Source organism: Mercurialis annua, linkage group LG7, assembly GCF_937616625.2.
Source record: "Mercurialis annua linkage group LG7, ddMerAnnu1.2, whole genome shotgun sequence".
Taxonomy (NCBI): domain Eukaryota; kingdom Viridiplantae; phylum Streptophyta; class Magnoliopsida; order Malpighiales; family Euphorbiaceae; genus Mercurialis; species Mercurialis annua.
In genome coordinates this window covers 36,250,505-36,268,670 of record NC_065576.1, presented here as the reverse complement: position 1 = coordinate 36,268,670, position 18,166 = coordinate 36,250,505, and the positions used below count along the sequence as shown (strand labels likewise).

The window sequence follows — 18,166 nt, the reverse complement described above, 5'->3', positions numbered from 1 at the left end:
ATGATTTAAACAACGAATTGGCTAATTCTAGGTTTGTATGAAATTGATTCGTTTAGTGATTTGTTAAAGTGTTGAATCTGAGTTATTGGGATATTATGTGGTTATACTACAATAGCTAATGATCTTATGAGTTAGGATCTTGAAGTGAGATTTGGGTTTGATCTATGTTGTAAAAATCTCTACGATTTGCGAAATTGACAATTTTACGGAAGTTAAACGCTACGATTGCAAATTGGTTTTCAAATGCTATACCTACTGATCTAATATTTTATATATGATGTTTTGATGTTTTTAAATCAGTAGTAACATACTTTGGTTCATCGATTGTTGATTTTGAATCGTTTGGCTAGTTTAGGCAATTTTCGGCAAATTGCCAAATTTGATTATTTGAGTGCTTTGCCTTAATATTGGTTTTGATCAACTTGTTAATGGATGTAAATACGTTTTATAAACTATTTTGGACATTTATAAAATGTTAGTTTTATCTTATGTTGTTTGGTAATCGATGGTTGAAATGGTATATAAGTCATGGTCAATTTTACAAAGGTGTTATGTATAAGTTAATATTTCAGATTTAAGTTTAAACCTTTAAAAGGTGTTTAAATCCAATTGATTTCATTTAAGGTGACATTTTTAAGTGATGTATACTTTGGGTGAAACTTGCCAAGTGTTGGCAAGCTATGTGGCTTATTGCTTTTAAGGTTGGCATTGTTAAGCTAGGGATTGAGTTCTTACTTTCAAATGACTTTGGTTTTATTTAAGGATTGGTTTTAAACTCTGGTTTTCACTTTGGCTTATGGTTGGGTCGGGATAGACTTGGGTCGCCCGACTTGTTGTGTTGAGCTATACTGCAGTTAAGGCTAACACACTACTTTGGAAAATTCTTTGGTTTTAAAGAACTATTTAAGTTATGGAAAGGATGTCTGTTTTGCTTTTAAGGATAAGAACTCATCTAAGCTAACTTGCCTAAATTGTTTAAAGTGAATGATATGAATTCTTTGGTTTGTTTGGTACATGGATGTTTATCTTACTTGGGTTGTACTTTAGTTGTGTTCAAGATGCTAGTCCTATGTGGAGTTTAGTATTCTTAGAGTTAGGGATTGTTCGGATTTTGACTTATATATGTTTTAGACCCGTCCACTGCTCGTGCTTCGGAGTCTACGCAGGGTTAGCTGTTTGCCAAGTTTCACGTGGACAAGCAAGCAGTGAGTTTGTGCTTACTATTTACCGCTTTATTAAGTAAATTGTTATTTTAATATTAAATATATATATTGTACGTATATTTCGAACTGTTTTTATATTATGACTTCTAGTTGGAACATGCTACCTAATGGGCATCATTAGGACTGCGTGCGCACCGGTAATGATCTGGGAAAGGTAATTATGGTAATGTGGTAACTCGGTGTGAGCATAGCTCTCGGGACCAAGTAGAGTAACTCGGTGTAGCTCAGCTCTCGGGACTCTGGAATAAGTGTGGTCAGTGGTAACTCGGTGTAGCTCAGCTCTCGGGACCAGACCTATTGGATTATGTTTATTATTTAGAATTGTGGATTAGGGTTCCAACTATTATTCGTAATATCGTATTTAAACGTTTTAAACGGTTTCAAAGGGTTTCCACTGAATAAATGTAGATAGTGGTATAAACTCATCTCAGTATATCTGACCCCGTTGTTTTCCCAATTTTCCCCAGGGTTATGATCTGAGAGAGTCTGGTGATCTCCGCATTTACTTTTCCTCGGAGGTTTCTTTTATTTTTAATAAAACTATAAACTGTTTTATTCTTAGACCGCAGTAGTAACTAGACGTCTTTATTATTATTATATTTTTGTCGGATTGGTTCGACTGGTTTTATTGCTTTGGCATGTTATATTATTTACATTGGTTGATGATAAACCTATTTTAGGCTCGGGATTGAATAAGCATGTTATATAAACTGTTGAATATTATAACTGTTAGTTTTAGGCTGAAGTCTCGGTTGCCCCCGAGCATTGGTTTTCTGCAGGTTTATGTGTTTATGTGATATATGGAAGGCTAGCTACGGGTTTCGGTACTACATCACCCATACCCTAGCGCCGGTTGCGATTCATGAAAATGGGTCGTGACACCACTTTGCACTCATTTTCGACCCGTTTCCTTTCGTTATTTAAAGTCGACTTCTAAACAGAAAACCTTCATCACGCTGCAAATAAACCCTAGCCGTTTTCCTCTTGTCCATTCGCTGAGTATCGAAGCTGTTATCATCCTCCAAAGATCGCTGTTCGGTAAGTTTTCTAGTTTCGTTTAATTTCAGTTTTCATTTTGAAACGTCTTTCGGTTTTCTGATTCGCTCTTGCTCGTTTCTAGACCGAAATCAAAACCGTTTGATCTCAGACGTTCTAGACTCATATACCTTGATTCCCCACCTCGTTTTCGTTGAACGGTACTTGATCGACCTCGTTTTCGTTGAACGGTACTTGATCGACCTCGTTTCCATTCGCCGTACGGTTTCCGTTTTAGAAATGCCTTCACTTTTCTTGATATTTGATGTTACTGCCGAATGGATTTGCTTGTTTGGCTGTGATTTTGTTATGTCAGTAATCGAGAATAGCCCGTAATATTAGTTATTAATTAATTAGAACGTTTGTTTCGGTTTGGTGTTATGGTATTCAACCTCGGCTCCATGAACGTGTTTCCTTGTTTCGTCGTCACTGTTACTATGGTTGTGAATTGAGTATTGTTAGATTATGATTTAGGATATGGATTAATTATAGTCTTGATTAATTGATTAAGTTTTAGGAGTTGAATTCTTGATTTAAAAGCATGAGGTTAGTTTAGAAATGGTGGAAATGGAGAATCATGCTTGGCGGGTTTGTTTCCTTTTTGAAGGGAAAATGATGGCTAAATAGTCACTTTAACCACCAAATTATTTGCTTAAAGAAAATAAATCCTTTAAGTTTAATTTTACCTAATAACTTGGATTTTATTTTGATTTACAAATTAAATATTGAAAACGATAATTAATTATAAATTTAACTAATATGATTACTCGGGTAATTCTATTTAATTAAGAATATCAATTTGGCATGAAATTGGCTAAATTACAATTTAGCCCCTAAACTTATTTTATAACTTAATTAAGTGGATCGTTGGTTGGTTATCTTATATTTTGATTTAAATATAAATAAAAGCAATTAAATTGATTTTGGATATCAAATTGGCTAAAGTACAATTTAGTCCCTAATTGGCAAAAGTACAGTTTAGTCCCTAATTGGCTAAAGTACAATTTAGTCCCTGAACTTTTATAAACTTAATATGGTTAGACTTTTGGGGTGTAACTTGGGTTACTTGAAATTGAAGTTATTGAGTTCCGCTTTTAAAATGGTTTATTATTTTATGGAGTTATTTTATAAACTCGGGTTTATATTTGATAAACGTTTTGAGTCGGGTTAGACTTGGGTCACCCGACAAGTGAGGTTAGCTTGGTAGTTAATGATAACTCGGCTAACCCACTATTTGGAAAATGATTTATTATTTAAAGATTATTAAATAATATTTATAAATTGGATTTTAAGCGAGAACTCAATAGACTTGTATTATTTGAGCTTTATTACCTATTGGGTATTTTTGTGTTAATTTGGTTTGTTTTATTCCGACATGTTATCTGTGCTAGTTCTATGTGGTGTCTAGTACTCTCTAGAGTTAGGGTCTGTTTTTAATAATTATTCTATTTGTCTAGACCCGTCTATTGTTCGTGCTCCAGAGGCGAACCAGGATTAGTTGCTTGTCGGTATTCACGTGGATTAGCAAGCTGTGAGTTTGTACTTACTATTTACCGATTTATTAAGTAAATTGATATTTTAATATTAAATATATATACTGTACGTATATTTCGAACTGTTTTTATATTATGCCTTCTAGTTGGAACATGCTACCTAATGGGCATCATTAGGACTGCGTGCGCACCGATAATGATCTGGGAAAGGTAATTATGGTAATGTGGTAACTCGGTGTAAGCATAGCTCTCGGGACCAAGTAGAGTAACTCGGTGTAGCTCAGCTCTCGGGACTCTGGTATAAGTGTGGTCAGTGGTAACTCGGTGTAGCTCAGCTCTCGGGACCAGACCTGTTGGATTATGTTATTATTTATAATTGTGGATTAGGGTTCCAACTATTAATCGTAATATCGTTATTAAATGTTTTAAACGGTTTTAAAGGTTTTCCACTTAATAAATATAGATAGTGGTATAAACTCATCTCAGTATATTGATAGGAGTATTTTACTCCTATCTAAAGTGTCGTTTCCGCATGCTTTATTAATGTTTTATCACGGTTTTATGGTATTTCGAATGCCTTATTACGTGTTTTAGTATTTCAGGTACTTAGGAGCATTGCGGAAGCATTTTGGTGCAAAAGTTGGAAAAGACGACAAAAGCGATGCGGAAGCTCATTTGCAAATCTGAAAAGCTGACCCCTGTGCACTATTTGACCAATTTGGAGCAGCTATAGGCCTCAAATGAACTCATGTTCTTCATGAAAGTTAAAGTAGACGTCCTAAGCTTTCCAACGGTTCAAGAATCGACTCAATCGGACATTTCTACACCGAATTACAAAGGTTTGAAGATCGAGATCTGGAGCAGAAAATGGTTGCTCGAATCGAGCTCCTCATTTAGCCCAAGGAGCTCTATTCGAACTTGGGCTTTCTGGAAAGGGGAAATCTGATTTCAAGATGCAACAAGGCTTTATTAATTTGCTATTTTGGGCCGAACACATGTGTAAAAGAATGTTTGTCTTTTTCCTTCTTTTGTAAGTACTATAAAAGGAACCTTACCTCTATTTTAGGTTAAGGAGATTTTCCCTAGACTTTATTCTATTAGTGTACTTTTGAATCTTCTCCTAATTTTAGTAATCCCTAATTTTAGTCCTTCTCTTCTTCAATAGAATTTCCAGATTTTTATATTTCCACCATTGTTGAGATCTTTGAAGCTTTATTGGATGAACAAGTTTTATTTTCTATTGCAACTCTTATTTGTGGGTTTTTCATCTTCTTGTAAGTACTCTTTAACCATGTCTTCCATTTATGATTTTGTTAATTTAGCTCTTAGTATGTGTAACTAATCCCCCATTTTTGGGGGTTGAGATGATTTCCTTCATGTGGTGTTAATTGGTATGTTTGATTGGTTAAATGCTTGTTCTAATTCTAGTTTCTAATGCTTGTGTTAGTTTAGCTATATAATGCATGATTTAGTGTTTGCTTGACTCATTGAGAAATGGTTGGGTGAATAGACTTTGGAATTAGAAGCCTAGATTGTAATACCACGAGAGTGGATTAGGATTCAGGTGACCTTGAGTTTGTTGATTAATTGATGTTGGGTAATTGGTTTTGTTTAGTATCACGAGAGTGAGTTAGGCATTAATTGATTACTTGATTATTGATTTTGTCGTTCTTAGAGGCTCGAGAGAGCGGGAACGGTGCGCTAGGCACAACTCCGCCCTTGCTAGATACCAATTCATCCATTACTATGTATGCATGACCTAGGAATAATTTCAACCCCTAGACATCTTTTACTTATTGATTAAACCCGTTATTATTATAGTTGCTTGAATTGTTAGTTTAATTGTTAGTTTTTTAGTGTCTATTTAGTTGTTAATCTTGCTTGAACTTCAATCCATTTGTGTTTCGCTAAACGAATTGAATCATAACTAAAATTTATTCTCATCAATTGCTCCTAATTCACTCCTTGTGGGTTCGATCTCGTATTTACCGAGTATTACGAGTTGGGTTTTATCTCAACAAGTTTTTGGCGCCGTTGCCGGGGAGTGACGAGTGTTTATTGATTGATTGAAATTAGTTATTGTTCGGTCGAGTTAGCTCTATTTTCTGTTTTTATCACTTTTGTTGTTTTTGCTTCTTTCCGGATTTACGCGTGGTTTGTTTGTTGTTGTTTGTGTAGGAGATCGACTATAGTGTATGCACAATACACGAAGGGCCAATCTTCCGCTAGAACCGTTTCAAGACAACCTCGGGAGATTTGAAAGAAGTGTGAGAAGGGAGAATCATATACCCGTTATCATGGAACATGGGGATGATAACTATGAGGAGGAGCATTATCACCCTCAAGACGATGGAGTGAGGCAACATCCGCCTCCTCCACTCGATGAGAGAAATCAGCAAGAGCAACAAGGGGACAATCACCCTCAAGTTCAAGGCCATCAAGCACAAAGGAAAACTTTGGGGGATTTCTTCCTCCCGGATGTGGATAATGCCACCTATGGGTGCTTTGCAAGACCGGTCACCGCGGCTACTTTTGAAATCAAGCCTAGCACGATTCAACTCCTAGAGAATCGGTGCCAATTCTTTGGGTTACCAAGTGAGGATCCGAATGAACACATAGCCAAGTTCTTGGGAGTGTTGGACACATTCAAGCTCCATAATGTCACCGCCGATCAAATCAAGCTTCGGATGTTTCCATTCTCACTAAGAGATAAGGCTAGCTTGTGGCTTCGATCATTACCTAATGCATCAATCCACAATTGGCGGGATCTTGCTCAAGCTTTCCTTCACAAGTACTTTCCGATGGGGAGAACCGCAAATTTGACAAAGGACATCATTGATTATTACCAATATGAGGGGGAATCTCTCTATGAAACTTGGGAGAGGTTCAAGGATCTCCAAAGGCACGTACCTCATCATCGACTTGTAAGGGAGCATGTGCTTCAAATATTTTATAATGGTTTGGGTGAGATTACAAGATTTACCATTGATTCGGCCGCGGGAGGTTCTTTGATGCAAAAGACGCTTGATGAGGCTAATGAGTTGATTGAAAAATTGGCTATGGTGAGTAGCACTTGGTCCTCGGAAAGGAGAAGACCACCGGCTCAAAAGGCATTAATGACACTTGACCAATCCAAGGAGTTTGAAGCAATGAAAGCCACGAATGCCTCTTTGCAAAGTCAAGTTGATGCCTTGAAGAAGCAAGTGGCTCCACGGAATGCTCCGGTTGCATATGTCCAAGTAGGTTGTGAGCATTGTGGAGATTTCAATCATGGAAGTAATGAGTGCTATGCCACGGGTCAAACTTGGAGCGAACAAGTGAATTATGTGGGAGGTCAACGCCAAGGGAATGATCCTTACTCGAATACCTATAATCCGGGGTGGAGAAACCATCCTAACTTCGGATGGAGGAATCAAGAGGGCCAAGGCAATGTGCAAGCAAATCAACAAGCGGGTCCTAGTTTCCAAGGAGGAAATAGGCCCCAACAACAAGGTCCTTATCAAGGCCCTTATCATAACCATCAAGGGCAAGGAAACAACTATGGTGGTAGACCTCAACATCCTCCGGGATTCCAACCACAAAAGAATACGGATGAGGGAAATGTGCTTTCCAAGGTACTAGAGAAGTTAGAGAAAATGGAGCAAAGGGAGAAGAATCAAGCTTCTACTATCCATCATTCGGAAACTCAAATTTCTCAAATGGCGATTTCGCTTCAAGGAAGACCTCAAGGAGGGTTGCCATCCACTACGGAAAACAACCCTAGAGAGCAAGTTAAAGCGGTAGAGCTCCGAAGCGGGAGAAACCTTGAGAAAGCCAATGGGAAGAAGCATGTTGTTGAGGAGGATGAACCTCAAGTGATTGTTGATGTAGCAAGCTCAAGCCAAGAACTACCAATGGAATGTGAGGAAGTGGTCATCGAGGTTGAAGAGCCCTATGTGAGGCCACCACCGCCGCCACCGTTTTTACCACCAGTTCCATTCCCAAGCCGGCTAAGGAAAGCTCAAGGAAACGAAAAATTTCACAAGTTCCTTGAGATTTTCAAGAAATTGCAAATCAATCTAAGCTTGGCGGATGCACTACGGGAGATGCCCCAATATGCAAAATTCTTGAAAGACATAATTATGAACAAGCGTAGTTGGGAACAAGGTGGGACAATACCGCTCACGGAACATTGTAGTTCCATAATCCAAAGCAACTTACTGATAAAGCTTAAAGATCCAGGGAGTTTTTCTATACCTTGCACTATAGGAAATATGAATGCTATAAATTGCTTGTGTGATCTTGGGGCGAGTATTAATTTGATGCCATTGTTTCTTTTTAGGTCTTTGTTTGGTGATCAACCGGTAAAGCACACCTCGATGGTATTGCAACTTGCCGATCACTCTCTCAAAAAGCCGTATGGGATAGTGGAAGACGTACTCGTTAAAGTGGATAAATTCATCTTTCTGGTGGATTTTGTGATCTTAGACTATGCGGTAGATAAAGAATGTCCTATGATTCTTGGTCGCCCTTTTATGAACACTGGGCGTGCTCTCATTGATGTTCATGCCGACAAGCTCACCTTGAGAATTGATGAGGAAAGTGTGGAGTTTGATATGAAGAGAGTGATGCGGAATGCCATCGAGGAGGAGGATTGCATGAGAATTGATGTGATTGATGAGATTGTGGAAGAGCAACTCCGGGAGAATGTGCAATTGTTGAACGAAGCAAAGAGGGTAGAAATTTATCCTCAACAAATCTCTCAAGTTTCGTTTCATTCCGAGTCGGGGGATGATGAATATACTAGAGAGGATGAACCGAAGCCGGAAAGTTTAAACAAGGGCAATGGTGTGACTCCACCATCTTCGGAGTTGCCCCCGAAGGTTGAAATGAAGTCGCTTCCGCCACACCTCCGGTATACTTTTGTTGGGGAGAATGAGACCTTGCCGATAATCATCTCAAACAAGCTCTCTAAGGATCAAGAAAGGAAGGTTGTGCAAGTGGTGAAAGAGCACATGTTAGCAATGGGTTGGCAAATCTCCGACATTCGAGGAATAAGTCCTCAAATTGTGATGCATAAGATTAATCTCGAAGACGAGTCAAAGAATTCGGCTCAAAGGCAACGAAGACTAAATCCGAATATGAAGGAGGTAGTACACAAAGAGATCGTCAAGCTCCTCGACGCCGGAATAATCTATCCGATTTCGGATAGTGAGTGGGTTAGTCCCATTCAATGTGTTCCTAAAAAGGGCGGTATGACAATGGTGGAGAGTGAAAAAGGAGAGCAAATCTCCACAAGGACGGTAACCGGTTGGCGAGTATGCATCGATTATCGGAAGCTCAATGAGGTAACCCGAAAAGATCATTTTCCGCTACCATTTATCGATCAAATGTTAGAAAGGGTAGCGGGACACAAGTTTTATTGTTTCCTTGATGGGTATTCCGGGTACAATCAAATATTAATCCTCCCGGAAGATCAAGAGAAGACGACCTTCACATGCCCCTACGGTACCTTTGCATACCGGCGAATGCCCTTCGGACTATGCAACGCACCCGCCACATTCCAAAGATGTATGACCTCAATCTTCAACGACATGATTGAGGATATAATGGAGGTGTTCATGGATGACTTTTCCGTGTTTGGCGATTCGTTCGATGGTTGTTTAGCGAATCTAAGGCGGGTTTTAGCACGATGTGTGGAGGCGAATTTGGTGCAAAATTGGGAAAAATGCCATTTCATGGTGGATGAAGGCATTGTACTCGGGCATAGGATATCGGAGGCGGGAATTGAAGTGGATATGGCAAAGATGGTGGTTATTGAAAAATTAGTCGCTCCGGCTACGGTCAAAGGAGTTCGGGCATTTTTGGGCCACGCGGGTTTTTACCGGCGATTCATTAAGGATTTTTCGTCTATTGCACGACCTTTGACAAGTTTGCTAGTCAAAGATGCGCCGTTTGACTTCACAAGGGAATGTCAAGATGCTTTTGAGAAGTTAAAGGAGGCACTAGTGACCGCTCCCATTATATCATCTCCGGATTGGACTTTGCCTTTTGAGCTAATGTGTGATGCTAGTGACCAAGCATTGGGTTGCGTGTTGGGGCAAAGAAAGGACAAGCGAGTGCATGTGATCTACTACGCTAATAGAACTATGGCGGGAGCACAACTCAACTATGCCACTACCGAAAAGGAGATGTTGGCAGTTGTCTTTGCTCTCGACAAGTTTAGACAATATTTGCTTGGGTCGAAATGCATCATATACACCGATCATGCCGCTTTACGGTATCTATTCACTAAGCAAGATGCGAAGCCAAGGCTCATTCGATGGATTCTTATCATGCAAGAGTTCGATGTAGAAATCCGAGACAAGAAAGGTACGGAGAATGTGGTAGCGGATCACCTTTCGAGATTCGATAATCCGGAACCAATTCCTATTGGTGTGGAGATTAATGAGCGGTTTCCGGACGAAACGCTTATGATGATTCGGGAAGTGGAGACACCATGGTATGCCGATTTTTCAAATTACCTCTCATCGGGAGTCATGCCTCCGGACTTGACATCCCACAAAAGGAAGAAGTTCTTATCCGATGTTAAAAGGTACTTGTGGGATGAACCTTTCTTGTTTAAAATATGTGGGGATGGAATGTTGAGACGATGTGTGTCCTTGGGGGAAATGATGCCCATTTTGAGTTCATGTCATGAGACCGGACATTATGGTTCGGCAAGAACCGCCGCTAGAGTGCTTGAGAGCGGGTTCTTTTGGCCAAATTTATTTCGTGATGCCAAAGAGTTTGTTGACCATTGTGATCGGTGTCAACGTGTAGGCAACATCTCAAAAAGAGACGAGATGCCTTTGACTTCGGTTCAAGAAGTGAAAATATTTGATGTATGGCGTATAGATTTCATGGGGCCTTTTTCGGTATCATTCAAAAACCAATACATTTTGGTATGTGTGGATTATGTTTCAAAATGGGTAGAAGCGGAGGCTTTGCCCACTAACGATGCTAAAGTGGTGTTGAGTTTTCTTAAGCGGCTAGTGAATCGGTTTGGGACTCCTAGAGTGGTTATTAGTGACGGTGGTTCGCATTTTTGCAATCGGCAATTTCAAGCTCTTATGAGGAAGTACAATGTGCATCACCGGGTCGCCACACCTTATCACCCCCAAACGAGTGGCCAAGTTGAGGTTTCGAACCGTGAATTGAAAAAAATTCTCGAGAAGACGGTGAATGGATCCCGGAAAGATTGGTCTTTGAAATTGGATGATGCATTGTGGGCGTATAGGACGGCCTACAAAACTCCACTTGGGATGTCTCCATTCCGTATTGTTTATGGGAAGGCGTGTCATCTTCCTCTAGAGCTTGAGCATAGAGCGTATTGGGCTATTAAGAAGTTGAACTTTGACTTCTAGAAGGCGGGAGAGAAGCAGTTACTTCAATTGAATGAGTTAGATGAATTTCGCTTCATGGCATATGAGAACGCCAAGCTCTATAAGGAGAAAACTAAGCGATGGCATGATGCTCACATCTCCCCAAAGATCTTTGAGGTTGGTTCATTTGTACTTCTTTACAATTCACGTTTGCGGTTGTTTCCGGGTAAATTGAAATCTCGTTGGAGTGGCCCATTCAAAATCCGGAATGTGGCGAATCACGGTGCGGTGGAATTGGAGAATTCTAAGGGTGAAACTTTCAAAGTTAATGGCCACCGGTGCAAACCATATCTTGGACCCTTGACGAATCGGGTGGAAGATGAGATATCTTTCACAACTCCTACATGAGTCCACCGTGAGACGGTCGAGCTTTCGACTTTAAACAAGCGCACTTGGGAGGCATTCCCAAGAGGTTCGATTTAATGTTTTTGTTGTTGTTGTTTTACCTTCTTTAGATTGTTTAGATATTGTTTTTTTTGTTAGTTTTATGTCTTTTTGTTCAAGATAACGCCGGTGTGTTGAATTTTTGGTGTGTAGGTTGGACGGAAAGGCTTAAATCGAAGTCTCCCTCGTAAAATGGGAGCTCGATTCAAGCATGGTCTTGAAAAGGACCATGCTCGAATCGAGACCATGCTCGAATCCCGCATGGCTTTTAGAAGGGGGAGCTCGAATCTAATGATGAGGAGTACATTTTTTTTATATATTTCTATTGGTGGAGTTTTACAAGTCTTGGATTGATGAGGTGGAGGCATCTTGACCTTCCAAAGAGAAAAACAATTCATAAAGATCAATGACATGGCAAGATCTCCACCCCTCTTCTCCTATTTTTCAAATTTTACCACAAAAAGAGCTCCAACACTTCTTCTTCTCCAAATTCTTTTCCACAATTATCAAGAACTCCATAGCCAAGAACTCCATTCTCTTTCTTCTAGCAAAAATTCTCCAAGCTCTATCTCCACCATTTTTTAAGCCAAACTCAAAACTAAATACACTTCCAAACACCCTTTTCCTTCCTCTACAATGTCTCGGAATACAAGAGCAAGCCGAGCCTCCAAGAAAAAATCCATACCTCCTAATGAGCAAGAATTTTAAGAGGAGCTACCACCACAACCTATCCGTTCTTCAAAGAAAACAACCACCTTCGGGGCTCTCTCACGGAAATACAAGGCACCCTTCGAAATCCGCTCGGTTAGTGAAGGTGAACGCTATGAGAAGCTTAAGGAATTGGGTGTCACCGATGCATATGCCATTTGTTGGGAGACTATGAAGAAATTAGGCATTCATGAGAAGTTGGAGGCGGATATTCAATTCCCTTTTCTTGACAAGTTGATAAGGATACCGCACGATCAATGCGAGGCACTCACATTTGAATTCTTCACCACTCTTGCCCCAACCAACAATACTTCTATTACATTTCGGTTGGATGGCAAGGAGCGGGAATATACCATGGAAAACTTGTTTCAAGATTTTGCATTGAATGATGAGGGATTGAAAGAGTTGACGGAAATGGGTGCTTTTGAGGCATGTGAGATATGGAACAAGGCATCGGGTAAACCGAGCTACGACTCACACGTCTCCAAGTTGAAAGAGGTTCGGGATATTGCTCCCATAGTCTTGCTCAAGTGGTATGGCCACACCTTTTATGGACGCCATGAGCATAACAAAATAGCAAAGTCGGATTTATTCCTTTTGCAAGCTTTGGATCACCCAACGAAACCGGGCAAACAAGTGCATTTGGCATACCGCTTGATGAAGTCGCTCCAAGAGACTCCTAGAATTCAAAAGAAGAAAGGTTTCGGATGGTTGGTGTTGTTTTTGGCAAGAAAAGATCCGGAGTTTGATGAAAGCAAGTATCAAATTCAACCGCCACGAATGATAGACATGGATCACTTGAGCATCGGAGGGTATGTAAGGAAGGAAAGAGTTGTGGGAAAGTACAAGTACGATAATTGGGTGGAAGGACATCCCGGCGAACCAATTCCGCCTAGGTTGCGCGCATCACCAAGGCAAGAGGTAGAGCCGAGGCGAGCTAAAGAGCCGGTGAGGAGGAAAGACAAACATGCGGCCGGAACAAGCGCCGAAGGAGGAGCAATACCAGAGGGCGTGCAATGGGAGCCTCCCGCTCCTAATGTGGATACAAGGAATGACTTTGAAGCCGCCCAACTCCGATTCATGGAGGATCAACGCAAGATGTGGGCACGTATGGAATATCTTATAACGAGGCTTCATGATCGACAAAGGCGCCACGAGGAGAAATTACGTGATTATTTCAATGCCCCGGGGGCGCCGGCTTATCCATCTCCAACTCCATCGCCCGAACCACCAGAATTCGACTAAAACAAGATTTGCATTTCTCTAACTCAACTCATACAATTTTGCTTTATATTTCTTGCTTAGGGACTAAGTTCGAAATAGTGTGAGGAGGGTTAGTCAATTGTATGTCGTTAGTTGAAATTTATCTTGTTTTATGCTTTAGTGTGTTTTATTTTGCTTTGTTGTTTTAGTTTGTGTTAGTAGTCTAGTTGTCGAGTCGCCTCCGCTAAATGTCACGACCCAATTTCATGAATCGTGACCGGCGCTAGGGTATGGGTATGGTTGTACCAAAACCCGTAGCAAGCCTCGCGGAAATCAAATAAACATTTAAACCTTGCAGAAAACTGCTCGGGGGCAACCGAGACTCCAACCTTGGTCTAGCAATTTATATTACAGTTCAAATATAAATAACTTAAATATCTTAAATGTTCAACCGCATACCTTATATATAACATCATCGTAATCCAGAGTAATCATGCCAAATATAAATAATCGAATATATCGACAAACCCAAAGTGTAATATCAAATGTAATAACTAAACTAGTTCTACTGCGGTCTAAGAGTTCGAAAACAGAAACTAGTTTAATAACATAAAAATCTTCGAGGAAACAAAAGAATCGGAGTGGACCAGCTTTCAAATCATAAACCTGGAAAATTTGGGAAAACAACGGGGTCAGATATACTGAGATGAGTTCGCAATACTATTTACATTTATTAAGTTTAAAACCCTTAAATCAAAATATTTTTATACTAATATAATATGATTATGGAATAGCAGTATTGAAATGATCCCAGCGTAAGTATGACATAGCATATTGAAAAATAAACCCAGAGTGGACGGGAACAAATCCTCGTCAAATTACCAGCGTAAGCAAGACCATAGTCTGCCGATCCCAGAGTATATACCGGTGCACACAGTCTCGATACAAGCCTATCGAGTAGCTCGTTTCAATCCAGATCCATAATCCGTAAAAACAGTTCAAAAGCATTTATAATATTAAAATATGATGCGGTACTTAATAAAGCGGTAAATAGCACTACAAACTCACAACTTGCTTATCCACGTGAATCTTGGCAAACAGCTAACCCTGCGTAGACTCCGAAGCACGAGCAGTCAACGGGTCTAAAACAATATATAAGTTAAAATCCATACAACTCCTAACTCTAAGAATACTAGACACCACATAGGACTAGCACAATACCGAGTCAAGCATAAACGTAGCTAGAATAGAATGAACAATTAATCACGTAATGAACCGAGTCAAAAATGAACCACAACGAGTAACATAATACTCAAATAAATAAATAAGCCAAGTCTATTGGGTTTCCGCTTTAAAATCCGTTCCGAAAAGTATTACTTAAATAATAAATAAATAATAACTTAAATCAATTTCCTCAAATATTGGGTTAGCCGAGTTACCAATAACTACCAAGCTACCTCACATGTCGGGTGACCCAAGTCTAATCCGACCCAAAATAATTCATCATCAACAATTTTGCTTTGTTGTTTTAGTTTGTGTTAGTAGTCTAGTTGTCGAGTCGCCTCCGCTAAAGCTTTGTTATGTTGTTAGGATATAGGTTGTAGTGTTGCTTAGCACTAATCTCTTGTCTTGAAATCATGTTTATGGAAATGAGACTTTATGCAATTTTTGGAAATTTGTCAACAATTAGTATCTCCCGGTTTATGAATGTCTAAATGCTTTTGTCTAGTTTAAACAATTTATGGTTGATGCTTGCTTAATGAAATGCAATGGAATTAGATATGTGTAGTTAGCATTCAAAAACGAATCTTAAAATGGTATGATTTTTGGGTATGATCGAGGTACTTGACTCGGATTCATGATATGTGTTTTGAATTGAAATTTTTGTGTCACTTGGAGTATGAGCATATTTTGGCATGAATTCATAGGATTTAAGCATTTGAGCATGACACCATTTTTGCTAAATTTTGAGAGCATTTTGAGCCTAATTTATTATTGTGAGTGTCATTTTGTGCCGGAATTCCTAGAATTTGCTTAGTGTCCGTTCGAGATTACATTGTTGAGTGATTAATGATTAGATGAATATGGCAATAGGTGTAACCAATTCTAGAGACCACTTTAAATGCTTACCTTGTACCTCTAGATAGCCAAGTTGGGCCTAGACCTTTGTTGATATAACCGTATTTACACACTAATCCCGTCTTCCATTTCCACTCTAAACACCCGAACTTGACTTGAGAACTAGTGTGAGGAGGTTGAGGTAGTAGCTTGAGGAAAAAGAAAAAGTTTGAACTTGAACTTATAAGAGAGTTTTATGCCTAGAAAGAAAGACAAGAAAGAAAATCAAAACAAAGAAAGAATAAAGGAAAAAATATAAAAGGAAGAAAATTACAAAAAAAAAAAATAGAAAGCAAGAAAAGAAAAAGAAATAAAGGCATTCAAATGTAAAAAGAGTTCAATTGTGCTAAAATTCCAAGCTAGCCCAAGTTTTTGATATTAATGTATTATCTAGTTTCAAGTCAAGTTTAGCTTAAATATCAACTTCAACCTATCCCGACCTTTGGCCAAGTTACAACCCGTAAAAGTCCATATGATAATTATTGATCACCGAGCTAAGTAGTGGAGTCTAGGACTAAGAGCAAACCTATGGGAATTCCGTGTTTTGTGTGCTTCATTTCTTTGCCTTAAACACTTGTGTGTAAGAGCGAAACCTTGTGAGATACTTTTGCGTGTGTTTAATGATTATGAGTGATTGCCATTGTGTTCATATTCTAAGATTGACCAAATGCTCGCATGTCCCTTAAGTGATAGTACTCTCGTGATTGCCGTTTGAAAAGATTTGTTAAACTTTTGTTTTATCTCGAGTGCCATTTTCATATGTCTTATCTATTGCATTCTTCATTTGTTTGCATGAATCATGAGTTGTTGACATTAGAGAATTGCATTTGCACCTTTATCGATTGGGAGTACTTTTGTTGACAAGTAGTCGGTTTTTTTTTGCCTAAGTTCATTTCTTGCTTGGGGACAAGCAAAGATTTAGTGTGAGGAGGTTTGATAGGAGTATTTTACTCCTATATAGAGTGTCTTTTCCGCATGCTTTATTAATGTTTTATCACGGATTTATGGTATTTCGAATGCCTTATTACGTGTTTTAGTATTTCAGGTACTTAGGAGCATTGCGGAAGCATTTTGGTGCAAAAGTTGGAAAAGACGACAAAAGCGATGCGGAAGCTCATTTGCAAATCTGAAAAAGCTGACCCCTGTGCACTATTTGACCAATTTGGAGTAGCTAGAGGCCTCAAATGAACTCGTGTTCTTCATGAAAGTTAAAGTAGACATCCTAAGCTTTCCAACGGTTCAAGAATCGACTCAATTGGACATTTCTACACCGAGTTACGAAGGTTTGAAGATCGAGATCCGGAGCAGAAAATGGTTGCTCGAATCGAGCTCCTCATTTAGCCCAAGGAGCTCTATTCGAACTTGGGCTTTCTGGAAAGGGGAAATCTGATTTCAAGATGCAACAAGGCTTTATTAATTTGCTATTTTGGGCCCAACACATGTGTAAATGAATGTTTGTCTTTTTCCTTCTTTTGTAAGTACTATAAAAGGAACCTTACCTCTATTTTAGGTTAAGGAGATTTTCCCTAGACTTTATTCTATTAGTGTATTTTTGAATCTTCTCCTAATTTTAGTAATCCCTAAGTTTAGTCCTTTTCTTCTTCAATAGAATTTCCAGATTTTTATATTTCCACCATTGTTGAGATCTTTGAAGCTTTATTGGATGAACAAGTTTTATTTTCTATTGCAACTCTTATTTGTGGGTTTTTCATCTTCTTGTAAGTACTCTTTAACCATGTCTTCCATTTATTATTTTGTTAATTTAGCTCTTAGTATGTGTAACTAATCCCCCATGTTTGGGGGTTGAGATGATTTCCTTCATGTGGTGTTAATTGGTATGTTTGATTGGTTAAATGCTTGTTCTAATTCTAGTTTCTAATGCTTGTGTTAGTTTAGCTATCTAATGCATGATTTAGTGTTTGCTTGACTCATTGAGAAATGGTTGGGTGAATAGACTTTGGAATTAGAAGCCTAGATTGTAATACCACGAGAGTGGATTAGGATTTAGGTGACCTTGAGTTTGTTGATTAATTGATGTTGGGTAATTGGTTTTGTTTAGTATCACGAGAGTGAGTTAGGCATTAATTGATTACTTGATTATTGATTTTGTCGTTCTTAGAGGCTCGAGAGAGCGGGAACGGTGCGCTAGGCACAACTCGGCCCTTGCTAGATACCAATTCATCCATTACTATATATGCATGACCTAGGAATAATTTCAACCCCTAGACATCTTTTACTTATTGATTAAACCCGTTATTATTATAGTTGCTTGAATTGTTAGTTTAATTGTTAGTTGTTTAGTGTCTATTTAGTTGTTAATCTTGCTTGAACTTCAATCCATTTGTGTTTCGCTAAACGAATTGAATCATAACTAAAATTTATTCTCATCAATTGCTCCTAATTCACTCCTTGTGGGTTCGATCTCGTATTTACCGAATATTACGAGTTGGGTTTTATCTCAACATATATCTGACCCCGTTGTTTTCCCCAGGATTATGATCTGAGAGAGTCTAGCGATCTCCGCATTTACTTTTCCTCGGAGGTTCATTTTATTTTAATAAAACTGTAAAACTGTTTTATTCTTAGACCGCAGTAGTAA

The 18,166-nt window shown here is 39.0% G+C and overlaps 1 non-coding gene across 1 annotated transcript; it reads right to left on the bottom strand.

Annotated features, from left to right (window-relative positions):
• Positions 1-6,567: 6,567 nt before the first annotated feature.
• LOC126658903 (small nucleolar RNA R71) lies at positions 6,568-6,674 on the bottom strand. The gene has a single exon (XR_007634470.1). It is a non-coding gene; the product is annotated as a small nucleolar RNA R71 (small nucleolar RNA).
• Between the last annotated feature and the right edge of the window lie 11,492 nt (positions 6,675-18,166).